General features: G+C 45.9%; 2 long non-coding RNA genes across 3 annotated transcripts in view; one reads left to right on the top strand and one right to left on the bottom strand.

Annotated features, from left to right (window-relative positions):
* Positions 1–13,770, bottom strand: part of LOC147014310 (uncharacterized) — a 64,618-nt gene that overhangs the window by 33,145 nt on the left and 17,703 nt on the right. The gene's annotated exons all lie outside the window — the stretch shown is intronic.
* Positions 1,321–13,770, top strand: part of LOC147014311 (uncharacterized) — a 29,382-nt gene continuing 16,932 nt past the window's right edge. Inside the window, exon 1 of the long non-coding RNA XR_015050726.1 lies at positions 1,321–1,460. This is a non-coding gene — a long non-coding RNA (uncharacterized LOC147014311). The remainder of the gene's footprint in view (positions 1,461–13,770) is intronic.

The following is a 13,770-nucleotide window of genomic DNA, read 5'->3' as shown; positions in this document are numbered from 1 at the left end:
GAGGCAAAGAGGAATCGAGGGCATCCTGTGGGAGAACTATTTTGTTTACCATCGACAGCTCAGATTGAGAGATCTATCATATTGGAGTAAATAACTTGAATGTTGGAGGTCCATAGAGTTAGAGATTGGGGAGGAGGTGCTGTTGGCAGTGAGTGGGAAAAATTGGAGGAAGTGGGGGAGTGTAGAAATGGGGAGATGGGAGGATGTGGAATTGAATGTGGTGTGAGCATGGAGGCAGTGGGACGCTGGGAAAGCAGTGAGGGGCCGGGACACCGAGGAAACAGGCGACAGGACACTGGGGAAATGGAGAGGGGTAGGGGAAGAAGAGAGGAGATGGTATGCAGGGGAAGCAAATGGGATGCGGTGCATAAAGGAGGGAAAGGGAGGAGCGGGGAGTAAAGTAAGCAATGAGGGGGCAGGGAGTGAAGTAAGTAAAGAGGTTGAAGGAAGTGAAGTAAGCAAAATGAGGGCGAGGAGTGAAGGAAGCAAAGGAAGCAAAAATAGGGTCGTGCATTGAGGAAGCAAGGATAGGGAGGGACACGGAATTGGGGAATGTCGAGCAGAGGTGGGGGAGCAAGTAGCGGGTGTAGAGGAACCTGGGTGTGAAGATGACATAGGGGGAGGGTGCTGATGGGAGAGAGTTTGTCACCATAGTGGCACACACGTTTCAAAAAAGGGTTCGATTTAAGGATTCCAAGGGCAGATACAGACGATGACAAACATCAGGATTGTTGTGGCAAGAGCAGGTTTTGGGTCGCTGATGACCGCGTGATTCGAAGGTTGTAAGCACATTCATAATCGTTGGGCAATTATTTTCTTACATTTCAAACTCAAAATATGCTAAAATTAACTTTTAAGTAAAAACTTTTGTCAGTGATCGAAAAACAGTCCGGAATTTACCGAAGATGCTATGACGTCACGTTCTCCGAAAACTTCGTGAACATTCGGAAACAGCGTGTGAACAATGGCGAGATGTGAATCAGAGAGTGATTTCAGCGGCGATGAAATTGAGTGTTTTCATTCCGATATTGCTGAGGACGAGTCGGAGATTGATGGGAATTTATACTATGGAGTTTCTGGCCCTGAGCCATATAAATTTGAGCCACTGGCAAGTGCCAGAAAACGGCCTATTTCGTGTACAAGTGGCAGGACTGACTGCCAGCTCAGGGAGGACGGAAACCTCCCGTGGAGCAGAAGGGCGGAAGCTCGCTTGATCTTGATTTTCAGTACGAATACAAACCGTGAAAGCGTGGCCTCGTGATCCTTTTGATTTTTTGGGTTTTAAGCAAGAGATGTCAGAAAAGTTACCACAGGGATAACTGGCTTGTGGCGGCCAAGTGTCAATAGCGACGTCGCTTTTGGATCCTTCGATGTCGGCTCTTCCTAACATTGCGAAGCAGAATTCGCCAAGCGTTGGATTGTTCACCCACGAACAGGGAACGTGAGCTCGCAAGAATAAGGTAAGTTTGGTGCAATTTGAGCTTTTATTCGTCGAGTTATGAATGTTTCAAGTTGAGGGGGCCTGGCGCGTATGGCCGCGGGCGCCTTGGCTAGATCTAGGCCGCGGCGCTTTTTCCACAAAGATGAGGTTTATAAATCCTTTTTCATCCCAGTAAAGGTTATCATCACATGCCTGACTTGTTAAGCTGTCGGATTATGTAAAGATTGTTCGTGGATGGCTGAATATTAAGGTTTTATGACTTTGACAAAATAATTTTAAATAATGCCGTGAATTCCTGTGGTGAATTGAGGTTTTTGCTTCGATCGACGTTGCGGCCTCGTTTTAAAGTCAATTCAAATTCTGTTTTCGGTTTTTGTAGTCCCTTACGCCGAAGTCACATTTGCCACGGCGGCCGTGGGGTCTACAAAATCTACGGCCACTAGCGATTATACGGCGGCTGCAGTATTTCCACGGTCACACAATGTAGCAGTCACATATGTTTTTATTTTTCGGGGAGCCGCACGGTGTATTTATAAATTGTGGAGACCGAAAACATGGGGGTGCCGTACGGTCTTTGATTTGATGTCGCACGGTGACCTTAGGGTGTTCCTGCGGCCGCCATAGAATTTTCAAGGCAGACGCAAGGTGCCCACAAGGCGACCGCAGGGGGACCGCAGGGGGGTCCTAAGGCGAACGTGTGGCCAGACGGACGGTAACGAGTGGGTTTTTTTTGTTGTTTTTTTTACCATATCTTTTGTTTCGGCTTGTCGAATTGCTATGGCGAACGTAGAAATGAAAAAAGTTATAACTCTGCGTTATAATTCCACGGCGACCTTACGGCCTGTAAAATATAGCCAAACGGCGTAGGGCCACCCTGAGGCCACCACAGAAACTCTGCGGCCACCGCACGTTTCTGTCAATTCAGAGGGCGTACGGCCACCGTATCCTCGCCGTAGAGCAAATGTGACTTAGGCCTTAGGCCTTAGGATGCTTTGCACTCGGTAGTTGTGAAGTTTGTAAAATTCCGATATTTTATAAGGTTTATGTTCGATGGCGCGCAGGGCCAAGGGTGCTTTGACTAGATGTTAGGCTGCAGCGCTTTTTCCACAGATATTGTTTAAAAATTTAAAAGGCAGGGAAAATTCGCCTGTTTTGTTTGTGCAAATCTTATCCACTGCCGGCGAATGTTTGATTCCTTCGGGAATCGGTGGGAGCGATTACCCGTTTTCCAGCCATTCTCATAAAACATGACGACGCACGTACGAGGCATGATGTACAAATATCCAAATAACTTTGTTCTACAATAATTGAGTCCCCCGGACTCTGTATAGAATTGATTGATGAATTTTGTGTGGACAGTGGCGTGAAAACGGGAAAGCAAGGAGGGGGAGCGAAAAACACCTCAATGGATAGGTTATGAGCTGGAGTTGTGCACCTTGACACTGTTTTTTTTGACAGACATGAAGATGCGAGGAAAAAACTGTATTTTTAATCGTACTAATATATTATATTGCGAGACGCCAACCATGATGACGCTGCTTGTTTAATACACGTTTAAACCTTTAGCCCCTTTTTTCTGTGTTCCCATAATGGCCTTTAACAACAAGAACGATAGCTTCATGGTTTTAGGGGACTCATATGTTCAAAAGAACATACCCTTATATTTCAAAATAAAAAAAGGATAATATAGACAGTTGCAAGCTCAAAAAAAGCGAAAGAACGGCCCGCTCAACTGGACACTTCTTCAGTGAAAGCATGAGCTTCCGCTTTGTTTTGGAGAACGTGACGTCACCATCCATATATGGCACGTGGCTGTTTATTTCAACAGCCTCGAGAAATAACAACTTCGGAGTTAAATTTCATTTATATTCCCAATAGTTAGGCAACCACAATAGTTTCCATCGAACTATTTAATGCACATATAATCATATTGATAAATTTTCAGAACATGTTTGACCCACAACCTGCTCTTTAAATACACGAGGAAAGACAGTGCTCTATGAACACTGTGGTGGATGAAGCACGAGTTTGCGAGTGATCAAGCGATGGAGAAAAATGGAAGGGGAGAATGGAAAGCAAAATTGGAGAAATTAATTTGAAAGTAAGTATCCAGGAAGATTGAACATTTTAAATTTGCCATTTTAAAAAAGCTTTAAATTGATGGAGTGAGAGGCAGAGGTGTGGAGGAAGAAGAGTGGAGATGATTGAATGAATTTGGAATAAGTTGAGAATTAATTATGATGAATGACATTTTATTATTATAATTTGAGGTCTTTTTTAGAAGGAAGAAAGGAAAACAGGGAATGGTAATTTTGTGATTTTTCACTGCACGACAGTGATCAATGTGCGTACCTTCCGGAAACCGGAAGTGTTTTCAAGATTGTCGACATACATTTCCTTGTGCTATCTTCATAAATGATGGAGAAGGTTGAGCTGGAATCAAACCTAAGATCAAATTTTGGACGTGTAACACTGCACTACACAATAATTTTAATGCACATCTGTGTGGATGAAACTTAACACTTTGATTACTGTGTATAACACCAAGATATCCTTGTATTTCTGTTTTAAAAAAAATAAAAGTCGGGGCTCATGGAAGAGGTAGAACACTGAACGGATCAGGACGTAACAGAACAGAACTCAGGGCACTCGGTAGAGCACATACCTCCACCAAACAATTCCTGATTTACGAGAACATCTCTGGCCCAATACATTTTTTAAATATAGTGCTATATATCGTTTTTGGCCCTATCTCTCATTGGTAAAGAATCACTTTATAAATTAAATAATTGTGGTATTCAGATTTAGATCTTCACCAAAAATCGAATCACTTCATCTTTGCCACACACACACACACACACACACACACACACACACACACACACACACACACACACACACACACACACACACACACACACACACACACACACACACACAACATGTCCACCAGGTTTCGTCCGAATCCGTCCCCAACTTTTTGAGATATCGTGCTCGATATCGGTTTAGCCCAATCTCTCAATGGTGAAGAATCACTTTAAAAATGATCAGAACCGGATCCAGATTCGGATCCTCACCCGAATTGAATAAATTATTCCTTTTCACACACCCAACATGACCACCAAATTTAGTTCGAATCCGTCCACAACTTTTTGAGATATTGTGCGATGTATCGTTTTAGGCCCAATCTCAATGGTGAAGAATCGCTTTAAAAATTCTAGTAGTCGGATCCGGATCTTCAGCAAAATCTATTCAGTTCGCCATTGTCACATACCGAGCCTTTCAACAAAATTTCATCCGAATCCTTCCGCAACTTTCTGAGATATCCTGTTCACAGACAGACAGAAGGGGGTGAAAACATAACCTCCTTTACTTGTGGTGGTGGAGGTCATAAAGGGAGACTGCAAATAATGGATGTGGGTAGGGGAGGACACATAGGGTGGATAAAATAGGGATACAGAAATTCTCAAGAAGGAAAAACTGGAAATTTGGAAGGTTGTGGGCTTGTGGGTGGGTGGGGTCCAGCGAGGGTAGAGAAGATCATGGTTTTGGATGGGAGATGATCTGAGGTGGTGGTGACCAGCTGTACTTAATACCTAGATGGAAGAATAAGAATGAAGAGAATGTGAAAGTTGATTCCATAGGTGGGGAAAAAGAGGAACGAATGAGTGGAGGTGAACAGTGATGCTGGCTTTTGGGTACAAGTCTTGTACACATTTTGAACTTCTTACGATATTGTTGTGTTTTTCCTTGTTACATTGAGAGAAAGTTAACTTTGTTTGCCTTCATATTACTAACAGATTTGTGGTGCAAATTTATTCAGTTGAAAATGACTATACAGTACACTGGAGTTGTTTTTCAGAATTTTTCCTTCCTTTGACCAAGAGTCAGAATAATTGGACAATCTTACTCCTCCAAGTAGTGTTGGCAAGTAGTGTAGCTGTCAAGTGAATGGTTTCCTCTCTTTGCTTTGCATGCACATTGCCTTGATATTTTATGTCAAAACCTTTTTCTTGTCTGGCCATGACGTTGTATTTCTGCAACAAGGCAATGACTTGTATAATATACATGAAGAATATACAGTACTGCATAAGGCAAATATTAGACATGGGAGAGAACATAATGGCAGGATTGATGACATGTCAAAATTGCTTTGCTAATTTCTGCAACTGCAGAATTGAGCAAAAGAATAAAGAATTGTGCAAACGTGATTGTGAAAGATGAAAAGGAAGGTTGTAAATGTGGAATGATGAAAAAAAAGAATTTCGATGCACTTAAACAGCTGTTCTTATTACGAGAAGTGTGATGGGCTGGGGCCTCAGCTACCTGTTCCGTTTTCCAATGGAGGCGAGAGTGCCCCAAGGAAGTGTCTCAGGCCCAGTAGTAGAATAGAAATTACAGATCTGGATGACTTGACCATTTGACCACTTTAAGAAATGAACAAAACAATAACATTTTTAAAGTGCTCTTAAAAAGCACACCTCAACAAGAAAAAAAAATGATGGAAGCACCTGTTTCTACAATCCGACTGCAATACTACATACTCCTGTAAAAGTTCAAAGACGAAAATACTTCACACAACTGAAAAAGCAAGAATTAGGGCATTTAAACCAATTATAATATGGTGATGAATAACGATTTACTATTGCATCAACTATAAAAGGTAAATAAACATCCAGCTTTTATTGTTGCAACCATTACTATTAATGAATGTTCAGCAAATTCGAAAACCATTGCGATCCTCATTCCATTGGAATAATATTATAATAATAATAAAAACAATGATAACAAGTCTGAAGACGACGATGGTTCACGAGCGGCATTTGACGATGTAGATTGTTTCAGAAGTCAAGGATGAGACAATGTGATAATGTTTGACCAAGTTATAAAAATGATCAACATGATGTGGTACGAGTGACAGGTTATTAGCTGCAAAATGTCGAAAACCCGGTTTCGTTCAACAACTTTCAAAAGTTGACCTTTGCATAACCTTTAAAGGTCACAAAACAATGTTGTGGACATTAAAATAAGGAAACACGATACGTGCTATAGCTTATTGGAGTTAGTTCGTCGAAGAAGGTCGAAACCCCGGTTCGATTCCCACAACTTTGAAAATTTGACCTTTGTGACCTTTAAAGGTCAAAGGTCAAGGATTATGACCTTTGGTGCAAAACTTCCTCTGGAACATTCCAGAGCTCCTTGTGAGCCAACGGCCATCCATATCTAGTGCCCAACTGTGTCTGCGGACGTCCTCTTGCAGTTGGGTTACTTTTTATTAGGAGGTTGGTGGCAGGATTTGCACTCTGGCCACCGTAAAACCCTTCATTCCGCAAAACGCAAAAACGCAAAAAAATCTGAAAACCCACTCCGTGGGAGTACCTCCTGTGCAGCTTCCCTTCGCAGGGCAGCTCACCGGATGACGGGATTGGGGCAAAGCCTTCGGGACCTCCAATCTTTGATGATAGGAGGGAAACCACAGGGTAACATCCCTGGGTCAGATTGTGGGAGAGTGTGTCGGAGTGGTGCTGAGGTGTCGTCCACCAGATGGTGGTCTCCTTGGGTTAACCTGAGGTGGTCCCTTCGGGTGGCTGCCTGGAATGTCCGATCCCTAAGAGAGGATGATCACCTGTCTCTGTTATCATCTGAGCTCAGGCGTTTGGACATCGGGATTGCAGCTCTCTCTGAGGTTCGGAGACCGGATTGCGGCGAGATAATGGTGGGTGGTTACACCTACTATTGGTCTGGTCGCTCTGATGGTTACCATACCCAAGGAGTTGCTGTAGCTGTGTCCAATAAGCTGACCCCAATGATAATTGAGGTAACACCGGTCAACGAGCATATTATGAGATTAAGGATTCGTCACTCCTTAGTTGTCATTTCCCTGGTCTCTGTTTATGCTCCAAATGAGGCGAGTGATCTCACCGTGAAGGATGCATTCTACGCCACGCTCGAGTCTGTGGTTGATCAGTGCCCCAGACGAGATACACTTCTAGTCTTGGGGGATTTCAATGAATCGACTGGAACTGATAGGGATGGTTATGAGGTGTGTGTTGGTCCCCATGGGTCAGGAACTATGAACCAGAATAGCACTAAGTTCCTTGACTTTGCAAGAAGTCATGAACTTAGGGTGGCTGGTTCATGGTTTCAGCGCCCACAAGCTCATCGCTGGACTTGGTATTCCAACACTGGCGGTGTGGCAAAGGAGATTGACCATGTCCTCATTGACGGTCGTTGGAGGATGATCCAGAACTGCAGGGTCTAACGGAGTGCTCAGTTCCTCAATACTGACCACAGGCTTGTTGTAGCAACTCCAAAGCTGCACCTTAAATCCTGGAGAATGGTACCATCCCAGCCTAGGCTGGATGTTGCCAAGCTCAGGGATGAGAGAGTAGCTGAGGAGTTTGCGAACAGGCTGAGTGGACACTTGGGGGGTCTGGGTGCTTTGGGGGGTCCTGAAGAGTTGTGGAGTGCCTTCAAGACCACCATCCTTGATGTTGCCCGTGGATGTCTTGGAACTCACCGCAGGGCAAAGAAGAATTTTGTCTCTCAAGGGACACTGGATACCATTGACCAGAGTCGCAGGGCCAGGCTGAATGGCAGAGCTGAGCTGTTCAAGGAGCTGAGGCGAAAAACTGTACGTGCACTGAGGGTGGAAAAGGAGGCCTATGTGCGAGGAATCTGTGAGGGGGTAGAGCATCACCTGTGGACAGGTGATTCTCGTCCCGCTTACAAGGGAATTCGCACATTGCGTTCATCCAAGCCCATCCCCCGGAGCACTGCAGTTCGAGCAGAGAGTGGTAGGCTCTTGACAGAGGAGTCTGAAGTGAAGGCCCGCTGGGCCGGTTACTTTGAGCGGTTGTACCAGGCTGATCCCCCAGCTGTCGAGTTGGACGTCAAGGGTGTTTCAATCCCTGTTGCTGACACTCAAATCAACTGTGGTCCACCTTCGCTTGTGGAAACACGGGCTGCGGTGAACCAGTTGAAACAGGGCAAAGCTCCAGGGATCTGTGGCATCCATGCTGAACTTCTCAATGCTGGTGGAAATGCTGCACTCGTGTCGTTGCATGCAGTTTTGTGCTCTGCCTGGAACACAGGCATCATCCCAACTGACTGGAAGAGGGGCCTTGTTGTCCCTCTCTGGAAAGGGAAGGGTGATCGCCAAGACTGCAACAACTACCGAGGGGTGACGCTGCTGTCAGTGCCGGGCAAGGTCTTTGCTCGGATAATTCCTGATAGGGTTCACCACCATCTGCTTGAGCACCAGCGCCCAGAGCAGTCAGGCTTTACACCAAAGAGGTCAACGATTGACCATATCCTTGCTCTTCGTGTCCTCACCGAATGCAGACGAGAGTTTCGGCAGGGGCTGCTTGCAGCCTATGTTGATCTCTGTAAAGCGTTTGATTCAGTGAATCGGGATGTCCTCTGGAGGATTCTTGGTCTTCGTGGGGTGCCACCAAAACTGATCAATCTGATGTCTGAACTCTACTCTGGTACTGAGAGTGCTGTGAAGTGTGGTGGTACCATCTCTGACTTATTTCCAGTTGTTACTGGAGTTCGTCAGGGGTGTGTACTGGCCCCCACACTTTTCAGCACTTGTATGGACTGGATTTTAGGGAGGATGTCGGAGAGATCAAGCTGCGGTGCATCGTTTGGGAATGTCAAGATCTTGGACCTTGATTTTGCAGATGATGCAGTCATCTTTGCGGAGACTTTAGACATCCTTTCGGGGGCCCTCGAGGTCCTGAATGAGGAGTCGGAGCCACTGGGATTATGGGTTTCTTGGGTCAAAACTAAGATCCAGGCTTTCGGTGACATCTTGGATGCTGCTGTCCTGTCTGTGTCTGTTTGTGGTGAGGATGTTGAGGTCGTGGAGAGATTCACTTACCTTGGCACTGATATTCATGTCTCTGCTGGCTGCGAGTCAGAGGTCAATAGACATCTGGGACGGGCCTGGGGAGTCATGGATTCACTGGATCATGGGGTGTGGCGCTGCCGGTACCTGTGCGAGAGGACGAAAGTCCGAGTCTTCAGGTCCTTGGTACTTCCAGTCTTGCTCTATGGATGCGAGACTTGGACTCTGACCAAGGATCTGAGATGGAGACTTAATTCCTTTGGTGCCAGGTCTCTTCGGAGAATCCTTGGCTATGGCTGGTCGGATTTTGTGTCCAACGAGCGGTTGGTGAGAGAGACTCGGATGAGATTTGTTACCTGCATAGTCCGTGAGCGTTAGTTGCGGCTGTATGGACATGTGGCTCATTTTCCTGACGCTGATCCTGCTCACCAGATTCTCTCAGCGAGGGAGTCTCATGAGTGGAGGAGGCCAGTGGGCCGACCACATGCCTCGTGGTTGCAGCAGGTTGACCATCATCTCAAGGAGATGGGGATGGGCCTGGCATCTGCCTGGGGGATGGCCAGACGGAGGCCCCTGGAGTACCGACGGAAAGTGGACGCAGCGACGCGCTGTTCTAGCACATGCTCCCATACCTGACCTGACCTGAACATTCCAGGAACAATATAACGTCATATAGGCTATATGGCATTTCACACTCCTCGGATTATCCATACTTTGATGAAATCAGCGTAAAAAATAAACTTGAAGGGGGCGCCACGGGCAAGGTGTTCGAGATAGAGCAAAATGGTTTCAAGACTTTAAGTGGGGAATGACCTCAAGATTATGCATAAAAAAAGATTGTCATCCGAGCTCTCAAAGTTGGGGCAGTCGTATGATTTTATGTCAAAATTCACAATTTTCTAAGTTTTTGACCTTGGGACGAAAATGAAAAATCGGACAACGACAAGTTTTCGATAATTCATTTTGCTATTCAAATACCAAAGAACCCATTCCATTCAGTCAATTCCCGAGGAGAAGATAGATTTTAAATCCGACCACCCCCTAAAATGGCAATTTTGGGACGTGGCTCCGCCCACAATGGGCGTAGCCACGCCCTCATCCAGGAAAACACAACTCGACATTGATATCGAACACATAACCAAGTTTCATCAAGATTGGATCAAAGTCCACAGAGTTATGCTCTGGACAGACAGACACACAGACACACAGACATAGCGAATATAGTGGTCACTGGCTGGCACTCGTGAATCAACAGAAACTTTCTGCTTAACAGAAACTTTCCTCCTTCAAGACATCTCTGACTCCCAAGTATCTCTCCCTGGTTACTCCCTCCTCAGGGATGACAGACCTGAGCCTCGTCCTGGTGGAGGAGTTGCTCTCTTCATCAAAGACTCTATTCCTCACTCTCCATGCACTGCCCTCACTCCCCCCACACCCCCAGGAATACCTCTGGCTATGGCTTCCCTCCGCTCCCACCTCATGTGTATATGTGTGTTGAACCGTCCACCAAACAGTGATGACTCCATTTACATCTCGCTCTCCGAAAACATGGACCAACTTCTCATCCCAACTCTCTCTCTTCCTCATATGTGGTGACTTTAATTGTCATCATGCCAGTTTGCTGGGTGTGGGTACCTCTCTCACCTGTCATGGTACTTCAGCAAAAGACTTCTGTGACTCATTGGCACTGACACAATCTTTCAACTTCCTGACCCAGATCTCAAACAATGGCACTCCATCTCTGATGGATCTGCTTTTGACCAATTTACCTGAAAATATCTGTTGTTCTTTCTCCGCTCCAATCAGTTCACATGACCACATGCTTGTCAAAGTAGACATTTCTCTGGCTGTTATTAGAAAACCACCTCAGCACCGTCGAGTCTGGCATTTCACTCAGGTCAACTGGCAGGGACTTCAAGCAGCCATCAAACTTTTAGACTGGTATCCCATCACTACTTCCTCCGAGATCAACTCATCCTGGGAATTCTTTTGAAGAAATTTGCTCTCTCTCATGCACAGATTTATCCCATGTCATCTTGAGTTGTCCTACCCTTCCTCCTGCCCATGGTACACTGGAGCATGTGGCGAGGTAGTTGTCCTGAAACAACTTGCCTTCACCTCATGGAAGGCTAATCCAAATGACAGCAATCTCAGTTCCTTTGTTTGTTTGTTTTTTTGTATACACTGTCGAGGCTCATCGGAGAGCTAACACACAACAAGGGGAGCAGGAGACAAGAGGGCTGGGAGAGGGAAGGAAAAACACAGTGGGGAACAGAGACACAAAGACATGTGGAATGGAGAGGGATGGGGCGGGGTACACAGGTTAAACAAGATGGACACCACAGGGACTTTCAGGTCCTGACACAACAAGGACTTTCAGGAAGGAAAGCAGGGAATTTGAAGGAGGTGGGTTTGGGGTGGTTTAGTGAGGGGAGAAAAAATTGTGTTTTTGGATGGAGGAAGATAAGAGATGGTGGTGAGCAACAGTTTTGAAGACCTGGAGGGATAACTAGGATTGAAGGTGAGCAGTGATTCTTGAATTTGGCAGTTTTACTAGAAGGGGGTTGCTGGCGGACCTTGAGCACCCTGCAGAAATATGGGGTGGGGGGAGGGACATATCAGACAGAGCAGGGGGAACAAGGACAGAGAGGAGACTGTAGAAGACAGAAAGACCACCAACCTGCCTGCGGTTAGAGAATGAGAGACCCAAAGACTCTGCCTCATTGCGGGAGATACCAAAGATACTAAATGCGTTGATTTTCATAGAGTGAAGCCGAGAAAGGTGAGAAGCGGGAGCACCAGCCCAGAGGGGAGAGTAATACTCCATCAAGCTGTGGTTGAAAGCTTTGTTTGTGGTCAGAATCACAGGTGTGCCAAGGAAGGACTTTGCAAGATAGAGGATGCCCAGTCGGCGACTGGCTTTGGAAGCCAAGTTGGAAATGTGGTTTTCCCAGGAAAGTTCATGGCAGATAGTGAGACCCAAAAGCTTTAATGAAAGGACTTCTTCAAGTGGATTGTTGAGAAAGTAGATTGGGTGGCGGAGGGGGGGGGGTTCCAGTCAGTCCTTTCAGAATGACAGTGATTGTGAGAGATTTGTCAGGGTTGAAAGACACGTTCCACATGCTGGACCAGCTTGTGATTTTATCCAGATCTGCAGAGAGTGAAGAGGCTGCTACTTGCCAATCTGAGGGATGGCAGATGGTCGGCAGAAGGTGGAATCATCAGCAAAGAGATAAAGTTGACTTTTGAGAGAGACAGAGAGATCATTGATGAAAACCAGAAAAGGAACAGGGCCCAGAGCACTGCCTTGAGGAACTCCAGCTTGGATAGGGGATGAGAGAACTCCATTAATGGCCACATGTTGGCTGCGACAGGAGAGGAAGTCTGCGAGCCATGAGTGGAGATGTCCTTGGATACCATAGGAATAGAGTTTGGGGGAGCAAGGCAGGTTGCCAAACCGTGTCAAAAGCATGCGATATGTCTAGGGATATGGCTCTGATTTCATGTCTGGCATTGAGGATCTCTATTCTTTTTTGGGAGAGCAGAAGCAGCATATCCAGGGGAGAGTGACCTGGTCTGAATCCAAATTGATGATCAGAAATCAAGCCATTGGAGAAGAGGAAGGATTTCATGTTTGAAGCGATGATGGATTCCATAACTTTGCTGATGATTGGGAGCAGGCTGATTGGCTTGTTGTTGCAGGGATCTGTTTTTGCACCTTTTTATGCAGAGCAGTAATGCTTCCTGATTTCCAAGCAGTTGGCAGATGTCCTTGAGCAAATGAGAGGGTGAGCAGAACAGAGAAAGGGTTAGCAAGAGCAGCAGAGCATGGTTTTAGGACACATGGGCTGATGCCATCTGGACCAGATGCAGAATCTGAGTTGAGGTTTGACAGCAAGCTCTCCACCTTGTCAGGAGAAAAGGACACAGAGTCCAGGAACAGTTGTGTGCGACTGGGTAAGGTGGTTGCAGAAAGCCATGGGTTTTTGACACAATATTTAGAAGCAAACACGGAATTTAGGCATTCAGCCTTTTCACGTGCAGTGTCAGCTGTGCGGCCATTTGAGGTAAGAGAGGGGATGGAGGGGGAACATACACCAGAAATAGACTTATGTGTCTTAGTCTATTTATGTCTCTAATAAATAGACTGAGAACATCCACCAGAAACGCCACCAAGATTTGTAGGAGGGAGACAGGTTTGAGAGTTCAGACTTGAGATTGGAAAGATGTTATTTTCTGGCTGCCCTGAGGGTAGACGTACATTTGTTCACAGGGCGCTCAAGGTCCACCAGTCACCCCTTTCTGATAAAACTACCCAAGTCCAGGATCACTTCCCACCTCCACTTATTCATTTCTCTTTTCTCCCACCTTTGGAACAAACTCATATGCTCTCATCAATCCCACTCTTCCCTCCAGGTCTTCAAAACAGCTGTTCACCACCACCTATTATCATCCCCCATCCAAATACTCGATCTAT

This window comes from Eptatretus burgeri, chromosome 13 (genome assembly GCF_056783735.1).
Source record: "Eptatretus burgeri isolate ZD-2024b chromosome 13, Ebu_testis_v1, whole genome shotgun sequence".
NCBI classification, from domain to species: domain Eukaryota; kingdom Metazoa; phylum Chordata; class Myxini; order Myxiniformes; family Myxinidae; genus Eptatretus; species Eptatretus burgeri.
The sequence above is the reverse complement of the archived record's forward strand: the minus strand, read 5'-3'. Positions and strand labels throughout refer to the sequence as shown.